The sequence below is a fragment of the Apium graveolens genome, chromosome 3, assembly GCF_009905375.1.
Source record: "Apium graveolens cultivar Ventura chromosome 3, ASM990537v1, whole genome shotgun sequence".
NCBI lineage: Eukaryota > Viridiplantae > Streptophyta > Magnoliopsida > Apiales > Apiaceae > Apium > Apium graveolens.
The window spans coordinates 188,390,838-188,408,134 of NC_133649.1; the positions used below are offsets into that span (position 1 = coordinate 188,390,838).

Here is a 17,297-nt window from a genome sequence, read left to right on the forward strand (position 1 = left end):
TATTACATGTGTAGTTGCGACGTTACAAATAAGAATCTACCATAATGCTTAGTTGCGAAGGCATTTTAGCATACTTCTAAAGTTGTTATATGATGCAATTGGGATATGATCGATCAAACTCGAAAGATGAATACAAGTGGAATGTGGATGGTGACCAATGGTATCATTCTTGTCCTCAACATTATAGCGTATATGCCTTTTTAATTCCTAAAAATGTATGAACTCCTTTTCTTAATAAATTCTTTCTGATGATATCAAAACGGAGGATTTTGCATTCCTTTCAAACTTAATTGTTCCCCTTGAGTTTTGTTTTCTGATTGAGACAAACAGTGTTATGATGAGACACTTGTCTGAATGATAAAGAGTCGGGTGGGACGCCACCTAATCATGTGATGTATGCCATACGGTATGAAAGACTGGCCATCTTAAAATACTATATGGTTGTCTCATTCATATTCAAATCATTACTTCTTCTTTCTTTTTAATTCTAAGTTTATTAAAATTGTGAATCCTTCTAGTAGTTTCGTTGTACCGTTGCTCTTTGCGAGAGCATTTCAAACAAAAGTCAACGTATTATACACCCAGCGGGCAAAGTCTCATTTATCTCTCATGCATGGAAAGGAAACAAGGGCATATGGTGAGAATTGTAAATCACTGGCCCTAGCCAGGGATGCATTAACAGTCAAAGGAATCTACTTTAATAAGAGATACATCTTCGAGAACGAGAATTTGCGATACGATATTTAGAATATGGATGTGATGACGTGGAAGATTAATGCGAATACCTTATGCGTTAAAGTATTGAAAGATGTGGTAGCAACTTGATTGTATATCTCTCAAGGTTTTATTAATCAGATGAATTATCTTGTTGAATCAATAAGTTTATGACCAAAGGACTAGCAAGTTAAGAACGTGCAGTTATTGAATAAGTAAGTACCAATGGGGAATCGATATTTCTGGCAATTAGTTGCAAAGAATTAATATCATTTGAGATAAGAGGATTTGACATTAATCTAAGGAGTGGATTAACTATTCAAGTGTGATGCCCAAGTAGACTGTCGTGATGAAAGATAGTTTTAAAATTACCAAATGAGAACATGAAGAAGTTTAAAGGACAAAGGAAAGTAAAGAACTTGTTAAGAATGATTTAGGATTACGGTAACCGAAATATACGTGCTATGGCGATTATAAATAAGAGTCAGGAGCAAACCGAATTTGAAGATTTTACAGTCTCAAGATATGTTTCCAGATGAGTTACCAGTATTTCCTTTAGATAAAGAAAATGCGTTTATGATTAATTTAGCACCTGAAATGAAGCTAGTGTCCAAAGCCCCGCACAGAGTGACACCAGATAAAAATAAAGGAGTTACCAGAGCAAATGCAGGAGAAAATTAGAAGAAAAAGCAAATGGACCTAGCGTACCCCCTAAAGTGCACCGGCATAATGTGTTAATAAGAAAAATGAAAGTATGAGATTATATGTTAGCGAAAGCTCAACGAGTTTACCCTCAAGAGCAAATATCGGTTACCTTGAACCAATGATTTGTTTAATTATATGAGCAAAGCAAGGTATTTTTATAAGATTGATTTAAGACTAGGTATATCACCAAGTGAAGATTGAACTTATGGACATATCAAAGATAATTTCCAGAACTCAGTACTGTGGTTATAAAATTTTAGAAATGTTAGTTGGATGGTGTTACTTAAGAAGAACCATGCAACCTATACAATGATAGCTGAGGAGTTAAAGAAGAAAGAAACGGTATTAAAGAGTTTACCAGATGAAAACTTTAATGGCAGGAAGTATAATTCTTAGTATAGACAGTCAGTAAGGAGGAGACAAAAAGGGGATTCAGCAAAAAATTTAAAGATAATATGAATGAAGAAAGACCAGAAGCACCAACAAAAGTAAGAAGTTTTATCATGGGCTAGTTATTATTGGAAATTTGTGTAAGATTTCTTAAAAATTGCAATATTTTGGATGAAGCTAACCAGGAAAAGCAAGAAGGTTATGTGAAATGGAGAAGGGTGGGGAAAGTTTTGCGAAGTTAAATGAAAGAATGATTATAACACCTATTTTATCACTTTGAAAGTATTAGGGAGATTTGGTAGCTTATAGTGATACTTCTCGTAAGGGAATAGGATGTGTGTTGACGCAAAATAAAGTTATTGCATATGCATCCAGACAACCGAAACCTTATGAACAGAAGTACCCTACTCATAACTGGGAATTAAAAGCAACAATAATATTCGTTTGAAAGATTGGGTAATATTATAAGTATAGAGAAAGATGTGAAATATATACGGACCATAAGAGTTGAAGTATGAACTCTCGAGGAAAAGCAAATGTAGTGGCAAGAGATGAGCAAGAAGGAGAGAGAATGAACATAAAGACTGTACCAGAAGAATTATCTATGGAATTTTAGAAGTTGGAATTGGAAGTCAGAGTGCATGATCCAAAAAGGAGTAAGAATGTATAAGTATAACTTTTCAGTCGGGATTGTTAGAGAAGATAAAGAAGTGTCAGGAAGAGGTAGTAGATCAGGATGTAAATCATTTAGTATGGGAAGAATAGTGCACGCAAAAAGGACGATCAAGGTATTCTTAGGTTTTCTTCTAGAATTTGGATTCCACCAGTGATGGAACTGAAAGACGAAATTTTACAGGCAGCTCATAATTCGAAGTATTCAATCCATTCAGGGAGTACCAAGATGTATAGAGATTTAAAGGAAATTATAGGTGGTTAGATATAAAGCGGGGAATTGCAGAATGAATTAGCAGATGTTATATATATCAACAGAGTTAAAGTAGAACATCAGAGATCAAGTAGATTGCTACAGTCATTGAAAGTTCCAGAGTGAAAGTGGGAGCATATCACCATGGATTTCATAGGTGGGGTTACCAAGCACAAAAACTAATCATGATTCCATTTGGCTTATAGTGGATAGATTTACTAAGTCAGCTCATTTCTAGCCTATAAACGAAAGATTTTTGCTCGCTAAGTTGATCCATAGATGCCTGAAAGAAAGTGTAGTTCGTCATGAAATCCCTTTGTCTATCATATATGATCGAGATCCAAGATTTAATTCGAGATTTTGGAAGAGTTTTCAAGAATGTTTAGGAACAAGATTGAATATGAGTACAGATTATCACCCACAGACGGATGACCAAAGTGAAAAAAAAATAAAATAATAAAATAATCCAGACAATATAAGACTTATTACGTGTTTGTGCTATTGATTTCTAAGAAAATTGGGGCGAGCATTTACCTCTGATAGAATTTGCTTGTAACAACAGTTATCAAGCTAGTTTCGGGATGTCACCCTAAGAAGCCCTTTATGATCGCCAATACAGATCTCCAGTGTATTAAGACGGAGTAGTAGAGCGCAAAATACTTGGACCTGAATTAGCACAGCAGATAAAGAAAGTTGTCGAAGTTATCCAGGAGAGATTGATAGCCGTACCAGACCGTCAAAGGAAATAAACAGATCAATCAAGGAAAGACATGGAATTCGAAGAAGGAAGCTTAGTACTACTAAAAGTATCGTCGTGGAAGGGATTAACGAGGTTTGGAAAGAAAGAAAAACCGAGCCTAAGATATGTCGGACCTTTTAAAATTTTAAAGCACGTTGGCAAAATAGCTTTCGAGTTAACGTTACCTCCGCACATGGAGCACATTCATAATATTTTTCATGTATCGATGCTTAAGAAGCATAATCCAGACATCAAGTATGTAATAGAATATGAGCCGATAGAGCTTCAGGAAGATTTGTCATATGCAGAGAGTCCGATAGAGATTCTAGAGGAAAGAGAGAAAGTATTAAGAAATAAAGTGGTAAAGTTAGTAAGAGTATTATGGAGAAACCCAAAGGTTGAAGAATCAACCTGGGAATTAGAAAGTGATATGAGAGCAAAGTGTCCTCATTTGTTTTCTTAGGAGATTCTGAGGACAGAATCCTTTTAAGGGGGGAAGGATGTAATATCCGGGATATATCGTGCAATTATTTTTGCTAATAGATAATTATTATATGTATTCAGTATATATTCTGTGAATTATTTAAGTGTTAAATGTGTTTGAATGTTTAAAAATGTTATTAATTAAGTATTTCAATTTTTATATGTTCCAAATAAAATATAGATAATTGTCATATCTTCCTAATTATTTTTATGTTGATTTATGAATATATAGGAATCATATGAATTTTATAAAATCTTTTTCCGGGTATTTAAAATCTATTTTATAAAAACGGGAACCAACCGACGTCATCCGTTGTTACGTTTTTAGAACCCGAAACTCTTCCGAGAAATCCTTCCTAACCTAATTGTAATATTCCGAGCATATTCCGTGTTTTGACTTTTTCGATCCGGCGTATGGTTTGTCCTGCGCGGGTCCCGGCGCAACATTTTCGATATAATATTCGTTTCGGTAAATCAATAAAACTCGTATTTTCGATAAACGGGAGCTTTTTATTAAACTATTACAATTATCACTTCGTAATATGTGTAACCAGGCGCTGAGACCAAGACCGCAGTACAAATTGTACTGATTTGGATAATTATCACAAAAACCGATACCGTTTGGATCAGTTTTTATAAATAAACGTACCGTTTTATATCTGGAATGATTCAACGGGATACTAATTTTCCGTAATTATAAATAGCCTCTACCGTATTTTATTTTGTACCGGAAATCAATTGCAAACAATATTTACAGAGTTTTTACAGAGAAAATACTATAATTATATTTTGTTCTTCATAATCAAACACAAATTCGAAGGCGTTATCGATGTCCGATTTTGGCGTACATATATTCAAAACGAAGCTACTGAAATCTAGAATCCAAATCTTCCATCAATTTCAACCCAGAAATATCAGGTGATTTCCTATTTAATTATTTATATTCGAATTTCTTGGTATTTAAATTATGAATTTTTGTACGGATGATGGTTTGAATGATTTGATGATGGTATGTTGTAGAGCTTGTTTTCCTGATCATTTTGATATATTATACTTCAAATTTGGAGTTCAATAACATGTTTAATTTTGGGTTTGATTCTCAGAATTTAGAAATTAGGGTTTATATTACTTTGAATGTTTTCAATTCGATTTGGGGGTTTCTTATTTCGGAATTGATAGACGTTCTAGAGGGGTGGGTTTTGTTCCCCTTGAAATTTGTAATCGATTCGTATAAGTTGTGCAAATCGACGAGGCCTGTAGAGGAGTGAGTTGTGATTTGAAGTTCTCACCGGTGTTCTTGAAGTTTTTGGCCGGATTTTTATTTCCAGATATCATTTGGTTTGTTTGTGGTTTGATTTGAACTCCCGTCGTGATTTGGAACGAAAACCCCACCCGAATCATGTAAAACCATGCCGTTTTTGATCGAATCGGGGTTCGCCGGGGTTATTTTCCGGTCACCGGAAACTGGGTTCTTCGCGACCCGTTTCTGTTCTTGGTGACCCGGAATTCCGACCCGGTTTGACCCGGTTTTGATCCAAAAGTTCCCTAAATCAGAAGTGTTTTTGGCATTTTTGCAAGTTAGTACCTGAAGTTTCCAGAACTTTAAAAATTCTGGATTTCTGTTTTAAATTCTTTCAAATTTCGGATTTCTTTTTATAAATTATTTTTAAAATTGTTTTTAATTTCAGAAAAATCCGAAAATGATTATTTTAATTTCAAAAATTATTATTTTAATTCCAAAAATTATTTTTAATCCAAAAATAAATCTGAATTAATTATTTAATTAATTTCAGTTAATTTTTAATTGATTAATTAGTTAATTAATTTGAAAATTAATTGATTAATTGGTTTAATTAATTATTAATTGATTTTAATTAATTATTTAATTAGAGTTAATTATTTAAAAATGATTTAAAAATTCTGAAAAATAGTTTCGAGCTTTAAAATATTATTTTAAATTAGTTCCAAGGCTCGATAATTATTATAAAATTGTTTCGAAGCCAGAATTGGCCAACCGAACCTTGTTTATTACTCTGAAATTGATCCAACGACCCGTTTTAATTCCGAAAAAGGTTTTAAAAATCATTTTAAATACCCGAAAGCCTGTTTATGATCCGAGACTTCTTTATAAATGAGATGTCATTGATTATTTGACGTGTTATGTGTTATATGTGACTTGTTGGTTAACTGTCGGTCTATATGTTCGGTAATTACTTATTTATAGCATAACTTTTAATCCGTTAATCGGATTTGGATAAAACGAAGGGTAGATAGAAGTGTATGTCTAATAGAATGGTATGAGTTAAATATTAATAGATACTTATGATGCCTAGCAGAGTAAGAAAGGCGTAAGAAAGAGAAGCAGGTGATCAGAAAATAGAATTTGCATGTAGAAAATACAACAAGTGATCAGAGGATAGAAGCGAGACCTAGGAGAAGCAGACGTGTAATTGTTGAATGTGGTCATTAGACAAGTACAAGTGAAGTTGAAATCGATTATGATAAGGCAAGTATTTCTAAACCTTTCTCAAAATACAATGCAAATATTTCTAAATTCTCTTGTGACATATTGTTAATACCCAAAATAGTTCTATTTTATACTGTACACATTTTGAATCCTTCAGCCTCGAACCTGAGCAACAGCATTTGATCTTTGAGCCGTAAGCCTTATTCTTTGTAAACCATTTCTTGTTGATTTACCAGATACGAAACCACACAAATAAGATACTACTCCATAAATATATATCCATCATATATACCAAACACTGGAACAGAATTGTTTACACATACAGAAACTTTTATACTCAACCATACCTTGTGATATCAAAGTACTAAAACCTTGTAAAAACACTATTCATTTAATATCCGATTATCCTACCGGCTGGAGGCCACTTCTTTTATGTATTTTGACATACCCTTTTTAGTAACTATGAATTTTTACCATGCTCTTTTACAAATGTTTTATGGTTATTGATTATGATCTGGTTTTATTGAACTCTATTGTTTATCATATTGAAATGCTTTAGAATTGGATAGTTTTCTTTGTGTGGACCAGATTCGTGGTCAGACCATATCGATGGTCAAGTTAGGCCAACGTGTGCCTAGGATCCAGTAGTTAGAGCAGTACTGTGTGCTTTGCTCGGGGTTAGTGCGTGACTGATCAGCAGCCTAACCTTGGTTTTAAAAACTTAAAATGAATATCCAATTCTATTGACTGTTTAACAGGAAACTTGATTCCTTTGAATCACCTCGTTTATTATTGTTTAACCTCAGTTATTGATAATATGACTTGCTGAGCTAGTTAGCTCACTCTTGCGAATCCTTTTATGTATTCTACAGTTAAGAAGGATACGGTTGATAGCGAGGTTTCCCAGTTCAATGTTCGAGCTAGGATTCCAGATTATGATTGATCGAGCTAGCAGGAGCTTAATGCAGTAGTGAGATAGTAAGGTTGTAAGAATAATTTCATATCAGTTGTAAATTAAATTAGTGGGATTTGGTACGTTGTAATAAAAGTTAAGGTTGAGGCTTGTTTTCATACTTTAACCTGTTGCGATCCGTGGTTAAGTAAAGCAGGGTCCTTGCAAATAATATTTTATATACAGGTTTATATTTTGTGTATGTGTTGTGGACCCCAAACTTCTGACCTGGGTTTGGAGGGCGCCACACTAATCATGCACACCATACATGAACCTATGCTAGCATGGCAAGTTCTAAATCTCAAGATCCACCGTCGCTTCACAAGAGATTAACACCCTATCTTATATGTTCGTGACGCACATAAGACGAATATGCACAACCAATACTAGATATCATACAATCATCACACACTAAAGTATTAAACAATTAACTAAAGAATTCCATAGTAAATCCTTTGCAACCCCATGATCACGATTAGCCCATAATAGCACTTATCGTCATCATGGGTTCATATGAAATCATGATAAACAAACACAAGAAAATAATAACTAAACTAATTATATTAAATCAGAGTACGTCACAAGAGTAAATAGGTTCAAAGTAAGAAAACTAGCATCCAACGTTACAACGAAACAAGAATCACAATAAATTATGTTTCCTCTTCGTTGCTGTGTGCTAAAACAGTCTTCTTCCTTATCTCCTTTGCTCCTTGCTTAATACCACGATCCAACCTCTTGAAAAACGTCTCCAAATCTACTTATATACTAGTCCCATAAAACTCAGATTACATAGAAGTTGGAAGCCAAACAGAAGTAGAAGTCTAAAAATAATTATTTAATTTCCCGACCCTGCGCGGCCGCTCAGCATAGTTGAGCGGGCGCTCAGGACCCTACTGGAAAATTCCTGAGTTTGCTCCGTTTCTTCGCCGTAATCTGCCCCTTTCTTTCCTCTCGTAATGGTGAACACATGCCAAGACTTATTCTTGATGATTACTCCTCTGAAATGTAACTAATACCCTGAAATGCATAAACACTAGAAAAACGCATCAAATACACAAAATACTTGATTTCAAGGCACCAATTTAAGTCATCTTAAGATGTTCTAAGTGGTATAAAATGCCACTTATCACACCCCCAAACTTAAATCGATGCTTGTCCTCAAGCGTCACAGACTCAAAAACAACTAAATAACATGTATGAATGTAATCTATATGAAAATACAGCGATCCCCCTTACTACGAGCAAACCAACCAAATTGCAACATCTCAATAAATGCAGTTAGGCGACTAAAGATCAATAAACTCATGCAAACGAATATACAGCCAGAAACGTGGTGTGTGCAGATGCTTAACAGATATGCTTCGGAACTAGACCAGTTATTATGAATCAACTATTATCAAGGTAATCACATGATTATACAAAGAATAAAAATTCTAGGCACAAAGTGACATATAACACTACAAGAATTTTGGAGCTTATTACGGAATCATGCTTTTTATTCACTACAACAATGCTTATTTGACCGTGCAATGAGTGAGGTCCACAAAAGACTTATACAATGGTATCCATGTAACGAGCGTTAGGTTAGCGGATCCCAGACTCTAAAAGCCTTAGGTCACTAGGCACAAAGTCCCCTAAGAACTTAATAACTCGAATACCAAAGAGCCCACTGGTGATCAATTATGCATAAACACAAAAAAAATTCTTTTTTTTTCTTTTTTTTTCTTTCTTTTCTTCTTTTTTTTTCAAAATTTTTGAGCAAGTGCGTTTCGCTCCATCTTGCTCAACCCTAGACTACTCGCATAACATGCGAGCCGGCTACTAGCCATTTGACGCCTAGCCACAACTAGCAACAAATTCCATTTTTACTCCATTTTTTTTCTCTTTTTCATGCCTTTATCACTAAGAACCTATTATCGAATTCTAAGCATAATAAATAGATTAACCTCTAAAACAATCAGATCATAACAACAATCTAGCCCTTAAGCATTCTCTAAGACTTAGTGAAAATACAAGTGCTTCTAACATGCATATCAACCTACACGACTCAATATCACTTTAATGCTATCACTACACTTGCATCAACATCACAATTCAGTCGATAAATCATCGCAAAAGGGATCATGTATATGCATGAGCTACATGACATGATAAACAAATAAAGCTATAAATAAATAAAAAAAACTATATGGCAAAAATTATGCAACTATATGAACTAACTATCATGAAAATGCAACTATATGACACACACCAAATATTCCTTAACTACCACCCCCAAACTTAAAATCTTCACTGTCCCCAGTGAAGGTAGTAGAAAGGAACACAGGGTATACCTACTCGGAGTCATCATCATCATCACCCTCAGTGGGTGGAGTATCAGGCGGCGGGTATGCAGAGTCCTCACCAAAAACTGGCCACTGGATATCAGCTCCAAGGCCCCGAAAAGCAGTCCCTAATGCAAGGGTGAGCTCCTGAGCAAACCTGCTCTGTGTCTCGTACATGGCATCCATCCACCGTGAAAGCCTCCTATACTGGGTATCAGCCACCCCAGCACCCTCCTGAGCTCTCGAAGAACCAGCCTCATCACGCCTAGGCCTAGCCATAGTAGCACCTCATGGTGGACGCCCTCCTGGAAGACGATAACCAACCCATGCTCCTCGGGCTCACCACCGGTCCACTCCTGCATCCCATTCAGAGTCCCAGAATCAATCGGAGCGGCCGGCAACTGCAACTGCTCATGAGCCAGCCAGTTCACTCCCACTGCTCGGCAAAGCTTCATGACCGTGGATGCATAAGGGATGTTCATATGCTTAGCTCCCCTCAAAAACTTCAGAATTCCTTGGTAGATAAACTCACCAAGGTCTACATAGTACTCCTCATTAAGAATTTCCCACAACAACAGTGCTCTCTCGACTGTGACCTCATGTGCATGTGAAGAAGGCAAAATATTGGCACAAATAAATGCGTTCCATGCACGGGCATACCTGTTCATAGCGATCACCGGGAAGTGACGATACTCATTAGTGTCGGTCTTGAAGGTCCAAACCGTGCCCGGCCTACAAAGAGTAGCACAAATCAAATCCAAGTCGAAATCCTCAGCAGTCTTCTCATTCCAGTTCTCCTCCTCGGGCTTTCTCTCTCGCTGCCCAATCACACGGCGAATCGCCGCTGGGTGATAATCAACCGTCAGCCCTCGGACCACAGAAAACCCATTCTTCTCAGCCTTCGCGTTCGCATAGAACTCGCGAACCATGCTCATCGGTACTACTTCGGGCGACTCACAAAAAGCTATCCACCCCTTCTCTGCAATCATGGGTAGCAACTCACCATCCCTCCCCGATGGTAAAAACCCTCTCTCCTTCAGAATCGGCTTCCCCAAAAGCCTCGTGTACTCCTCCTCCGCAGCTCTGTCATTCAACTGGGGCCTTGCAGCAGTACCCCTCGATGAATCAATAGTAGGGACTGTGCTGCTGCTATCAATAGTTTGTGCTCTCTTGGGTGCCATTGAATCTTGAATAAAAGTCTTTAAGAACTGAGTTTTTGTGTTTGGGAGAGAGTTTGAGTGTAGAAGTTTGTGGGAAATATGTAGGATAGGTGTATGTATATATAGGATGTGAATTAGGTTAAAACTAGGTTATGAGAGGGGTTGAGGGATAAAATGATGGGGTAGTAGGAACAAATCGTGGGTTTATGGGCTAAAGTTGGGTTTTTTTATTTTTCTGATTTTTTTTTTCTGAACTTAAAAAAAAATTCATCTAGCCGACCCCTGAGCGGTCGCTCAGCAGAGCTGAGCGGGCGCTCAGGGGGTCACTGGAAAAAAAAAATTCCAGTCCCTTTTTTCTGATTTTTTTTGTATTTTTGAATAGGTCATTAACTTCTAAGGGTTCCTGTAACAACAAATCATGGGTTGCCTCCCACGCAGCGCTTCTTTTTCGTCATTAGCTTGACGTTGCGTACCATTCTCAAGTAGTCAATAAAATGGCACTAACCACTTCTTGGTGTGCCATGTCCCCATAGTAGTGCTTCAACCGCTGACCATTAACCTTGAATGCTTGGTCCGGATCATTCTCAAAAAATTTCACCGCTCCATGTGGAAACACAGTTTTGACAATAAAAGGTCCAGACCACCTTGATTTTAACTTCCCTGGAAAAAGTCGGAGACGAGAGTTGAATAAGAGAACTTGTTGCCCCGGTACGAATAACTTAGGATGTAGCTTCCTATCGTGCCACCTCTTCACCTTTTCCTTGTACATTTTGTTATTCTCGTACGCTTGAAGTCGAAATTCATCAAGTTCATTAAGCTGAAGCATTCTTTTCTTACCAGCTGCATCTAAATCCAGGTTCAACTTTTTCAACACCCAGTAGGCCTTATGCTCAAGCTCCTCAGGTAAATGACATCCCTTACCGTACACCAACTGAAACGGGGACATACCAAGTGGAGTTTTGTATGCTGTTCTGTAAGCCCAAACAGTTTTATCGAGCTTTAAGGACCAATCTTTCCTTGACGGACAAACAACCTTCTCTAGAATACGCTTGATCTCTCTGTTAGACACTTCCGCTTGATCATTTGTTTGCGGATGATAGGCAGTAGCAACTCGATGATTCACATTATAACGCCGCATCATAGAAGTGAACTTACGGTTGCAGAAATGCGATCCTTCATCACTTATGATTACCCGAGGTGTTCCAAACCTTGTGAAAATATGCTTATGAAGAAAATTCAGCACTGCCTTTGCATCATTTGTCGGTAAAGCTTTGACTTCTACCCATTTTGAGACATAATCGACTGCCAGTAAGATGTACTGATTATTGTAGGACGAGACAAAAGGCCCCATAAAATCGATTCCCCAAACATCAAAGACCTCGACTTCAAGCATCACATTTAACGGCATCTCATCCTTTCTCGTCAAATTTCCCACTCTTTGGCAACGATCACACCTTAAAATAAACTGATGAGCATCCTTAAACAAAGTAGGCCAGAAAAAACCTGCTTGCAAAATATGAGTTACCGTCTTCTCACCACCATAGTGTCCACCATAAACTGTGGAGTGGCAGTCTCGTAATATCCCCTCCGTCTCACAGAAGGGGATACATCTCCTGATGATCTGGTCAGCTCCCTATCTAAACAAATATGGTTCATCCCACATATACCACTTCACCTCATGCAGAAACTTCTTCTTTTAAGCTGAGGTCAAATTAGGAGGCATTATATTGCTGACAAGATAGTTTACAATATCTGCAAACCATGACTCTTCCTCCTGAACTGCGAACAACTGCTCATCCGGAAAAGATTCATTGATTAATGTCCTATCTTGTGAAGCAGACTCGGGATTCTCCAACCTAGAGAGATGGTCAGCTACTTGATTCTCAGTACCTTTTCGATCCTTGATCTCTAACTCAAATTCCTGAAGTAAGAGCACCCAACGAATGAGTCTCGGCTTCGAATCCTTCTTGGAAACCAAATAGCGAATGGCCGCATGATCAGTGAATACTGTTACTTTAGTCCCAAGCAGATAAGATCGAAATTTCTTAAAACCAAAGACTATAGCCAAGAGCTCCTTCTCCGTAGTGGTGTAGTTCATTTGGGCCCCATTTAAGGTCTTACTCGCATAGTAGACCACATGAAAGAGATTATTCTTGCGCTGCCCCAGAACTGCACCTATCGCATAATCACTCGCATCACACATTATCTCAAATGGCTCTGTCCAATCTGGTGCTGTAATAACTGGTGTAGTGATCAAACTCTTCTTGAGAGTCTCGAATGCCGCCAAACATTCATCATCAAATTTGAAAGGCACATCTTTCTCAAGCAAATTGCACAACGGCTTAGATATCTTCGAAAAGTCCTTGATGAATCGCCGATAAAAACCCGCATGACCAAGAAAACTACGGATTCTCTTCACAGAAATAGGTGGTGGAAGATTTTCAATGACTCCCACCTTGGCCTTATCCACCTCCAGACCTTTGCTAGAGACCTTATGCCCAAGAATAATGCCTTTACGCACCATAAAATGACATTTCTCCCAATTGAGCACCAAATTAGTTTCCACGCACCTTTTGAGTACGGCACGAAGATTATTCAAACATTCATCATACGAATGTCCAAAGACGGAGAAGTCGTCCATGAACACCTCGACATTATTTCCAATCATGTCAGAGAATATAGCCATCATACATCTCTGAAAAGTGGTCGGGGCGCCACATAACCCAAACGAAACTCTGCGAAAAGCAAATGTGCCAAATGGACAAGTGAAAGTAGTCTTTTCCTGATCCTCTGGTGCAATACAAATATGATTATACCCTGAATAGCCATCCAGAAGACAATAATACTCATGACCAGCCAACCTGTCAAGCATCTGATCAATGAAAGGAAGAGGGAAATGATCCTTCCTCGTGGCTTTGTTCAACTTTCGATAATCCATGCATACTCTCCATCCTGTAACTGTTCGAGTGGGGATGAGCTCATTCTTCTCATTTGCTACCACAGTGATACCTCCTTTCTTAGGCACACATTGTACGGGGCTCACCCAAGAACTGTCAGAAATAGGATAAATGATGCCTGCATCTAGCCATTTCAGAATTTCTTTCTTCACCACCTCCTTCATGATAGGATTAAGTCTGCGCTGCTGTTCAACAGTCGGCTTACTACCTTCCTCTAGCAAAATTTTATGCATACAATATGAAGGGATGATCCCCTTGATGTCTGCTATGGTCCATCCAATAGCTGATTTAAATTCTCTCAAAATCCTTAAGAGCTTGTCTTCCTCACTACCTGAAAGGTCAGATGCAATAATAACAGGTAAAGTAGATGCATCACCGAAAAAAGCATACCTCAAGTGATCAGGTAATGGCTTGAGCTCCAAGGTAGGTGCTTTCTCAATTGATGGTTTGAGCTTTCCTTCAGCATTCTTGAGGTCAGAAGCACCAAGAGATTCAAACGGCATGTCCAGCTTTCGCTTCCAGGGAGAAGCATTCAAATATTGTAATTGCTCGTTGCCATCTTCATCATCACTGTCAAAATCCCCCACTAAGGCCCCTTGGGTAAGTAATTGAACGATCAGCCAATTGTAGAGACATGTATGTGGGTTTTGGATCAGGCAAATCCAACTTTTTAAAGATCGACAACGGCATCAGATTGATGCTTGCTCCCAAATCACAAAGGCACTTGTCAAAAGTCAACTTGCCAATGGTGCAAGGAATGGTGAAGCTACCTGGATCTTTAAGCTTTGGAGGTAACTTTTGCTGCAGAACAGCGCTGCATTCTTCCGTGAGAGTAATAGTCTCAAGGTCATCCAGTTTCACCTTCCTTGAAAGAATATTCTTTATAAACTTCGCATAACTAGGCATTTTCTCCAGAGCCTCAGTGAAAGGTATATTGATGTGAAGTTTCTTGAACACCTCCAGAAACTTACCGAACTGTCTATCCAGCTTTTGTTGCTGCAATCTCTTAGGCAAAGGCGGTGGAGGATAGAGCTGTTTCTCCCCTGTATTACCCTCAGGCAGAGTGTGTTCAACAGTAGTCTTCCTTGGTTCCGCCGCTTTCTCCTTTTGCTTAGCTTCTTCATCTCTAATTTCAGCTTCTCCTTCTTTTGGCTTTTCAGCATCAGCAACCTTCCAAGACCTTAAGGTAATAGCCTTGACTTGCTCTTTAGCTTCCTTCCTGCCTGGTACTTCCGTGTCACTAGGGAGTGTTCCAGGTTGACGGTTGAGCACTGCATTGGCTATTTGACCGATTTGATTTTCCAAGGTCTTGATAGAAACCGCCTGACTCTTGCATAACAGCTTAAGTTCCTCAAAATCAGCACTAGTAGGTGCAGCTGCACTTCCCTGTTGAGGGTATGATTGCCTTTGAGCATACTACTGTGGTTGCTGGAATCCAGGTGGATTAAACTGTTTACTCACACCTTGCTGATATGGTGGCCGAATAGCATTCTGATTATTACCCCAGCTGAAATTTGGATGATTTCTGTTATTAGGATGATAAGTAGCTGGCACGGGCTGCTGTTGTCGCTGATAATTATTCACATACTGAACAGATTCATTGACAAGAGAACACTGATCCGTAGCATGAGAACCTGCACATAGCTCACAAACCATAGCTATTTGATTACCTCCATATGTAGCTAGAGAATCAACCTTTATCGACAGCGCTTGGAGCTGCACTGCAATAGCGGTGGCTGCATCGACTTCTAGAATACCTGCGACCTTCCCAGGCATCATCCTCTGAGTTGGGTTTTGATGCTTATTTGCAACCATAGTCTCGATAAGATTATAAGCCTCAGTATAGCTTTTAGCCCATAAGGCGCCTCCAGCTGCTACATCGAGCATGGGCCTAGAATGGGCCCCCAAACCATTATAGAAACCAGTGATCACCATCCAATTGGGCATTCCATGATGTGGACACTTCCTCAACATTTCCTTGTAGCATTCCCAAGCTTCGCACATAGATTCTGAAGGTTGCTGCGCAAACTGAGTAAGAGCACTCCTCATAGCAGCAGTCTTTGCCATCGGATAAAACTTCACCAGAAACTTTTGCGCAAGATCTTGCCAAGTAGTGATGGACCCAGCTAGTTCAGAATGTAACCAGTCCTTAGCTTTGTCCCTCAGTGAGAATGGGAAAAGCCTCAGCTTGATAGCCTCATCAGTCACGCCATTATACTTAAAAGTGCTGCAGATCTCGACAAAATTCCTTATGTGCATGTTGGGGTCTTCAGTTGCAGCTCCTCCAAAAGGAACAGAATTCTGCACCATCTGAATAGTGCCCGGCTTGATTTCAAAGGTGTTAGCTTGAATAGCCGGATGAAGAATGCTTGACTGAATGTCATCGATTTTTGGCCGAGAAAAGTCTATAAGAGCTGGATCAGCCTGAACAATACGATCACCCATGATTACTGGTTCTTTCTGCTCAGTTCCTGAATCCGAATCTTCAAAATCTATCTTCTCTGGAATATCAAGAACTTTGTCTGTCTCCTCAGCTGTATCTAAAGTCCTCTTGCGAGTACGAGAATGAGTTCGCATAAACGCTTGCTTAAGTACCTAAAATACAATCAGAAATAATAAGTAACAACTACGTCCTAATCACTGAGTCCTAATGACCAATGATGGTAAGTACATAAACTAAACAAATATGCCGAGTCCCCGGCAGCGGCACCAAAAACTTGTTAGGGCGAAAACACGCGCTAATATTCACGCAAGTATACGCGTTCGCAAGTAATATAGAATACTTTCTAGTTCGTTCCCACAGAGACTCAGACTAATTACTGTTTAATTAAACTCACACACCAATGTATGATTACTTCTCAATGTTAAGACACTAACACTTAGAATTGTTGACTAAATATTAACTACAATTAATTACTTAGTTTATCACTTAAATAACACTTCTATTAACAATATTAAAACACTCATGAGATCATAACTTCATTACTACTTTCTTCAATAGTTATTGTTATTACCTTTAGCATGTGAAAGTGATGATATTAATCGAATAACACGAAACTGATAAAAGCCAACTTTCATTGTACTAATACCATTCTACCAAGCATCCACAATTAAGATAGAAGTTGAATAGTCATCAATTATGTTGAGTTCCTATATGTCTACAGAAATTGACAACACAATGATTTAAGCACAAGTTATTCTTTTTGATTACACAGGGCAAATAAAACTGTTAGAGTTACCCACTAATCATGCACATAAGACGAATATGCACAACCAATACTAGATATCATACAATCATCACACACTAAAGTATTAAACAATTAAATAAAGAATTCTATAGTAAATCCGTTGCAACCCCATGATCACGATTAGCCCATAATAGCACTTATCGTCATCATGGGTTCATATGAAATCATGATAAACAAACACAAGAAAATAATAACTAAACTAATTATATTAAATCAGAGTACGTCACAAGAGT

General features: G+C 38.1%; 1 non-coding gene across 1 annotated transcript; it reads left to right on the forward strand.

Moving 5' to 3' along the window:
• The first annotated feature begins 15,761 nt into the window (after window positions 1–15,761).
• Window positions 15,762–15,868, forward strand: LOC141715972 (small nucleolar RNA R71). Its single transcript, XR_012572710.1, has one exon. It is a non-coding gene; the product is annotated as a small nucleolar RNA R71 (small nucleolar RNA).
• The last annotated feature ends 1,429 nt before the right edge of the window (window positions 15,869–17,297 follow it).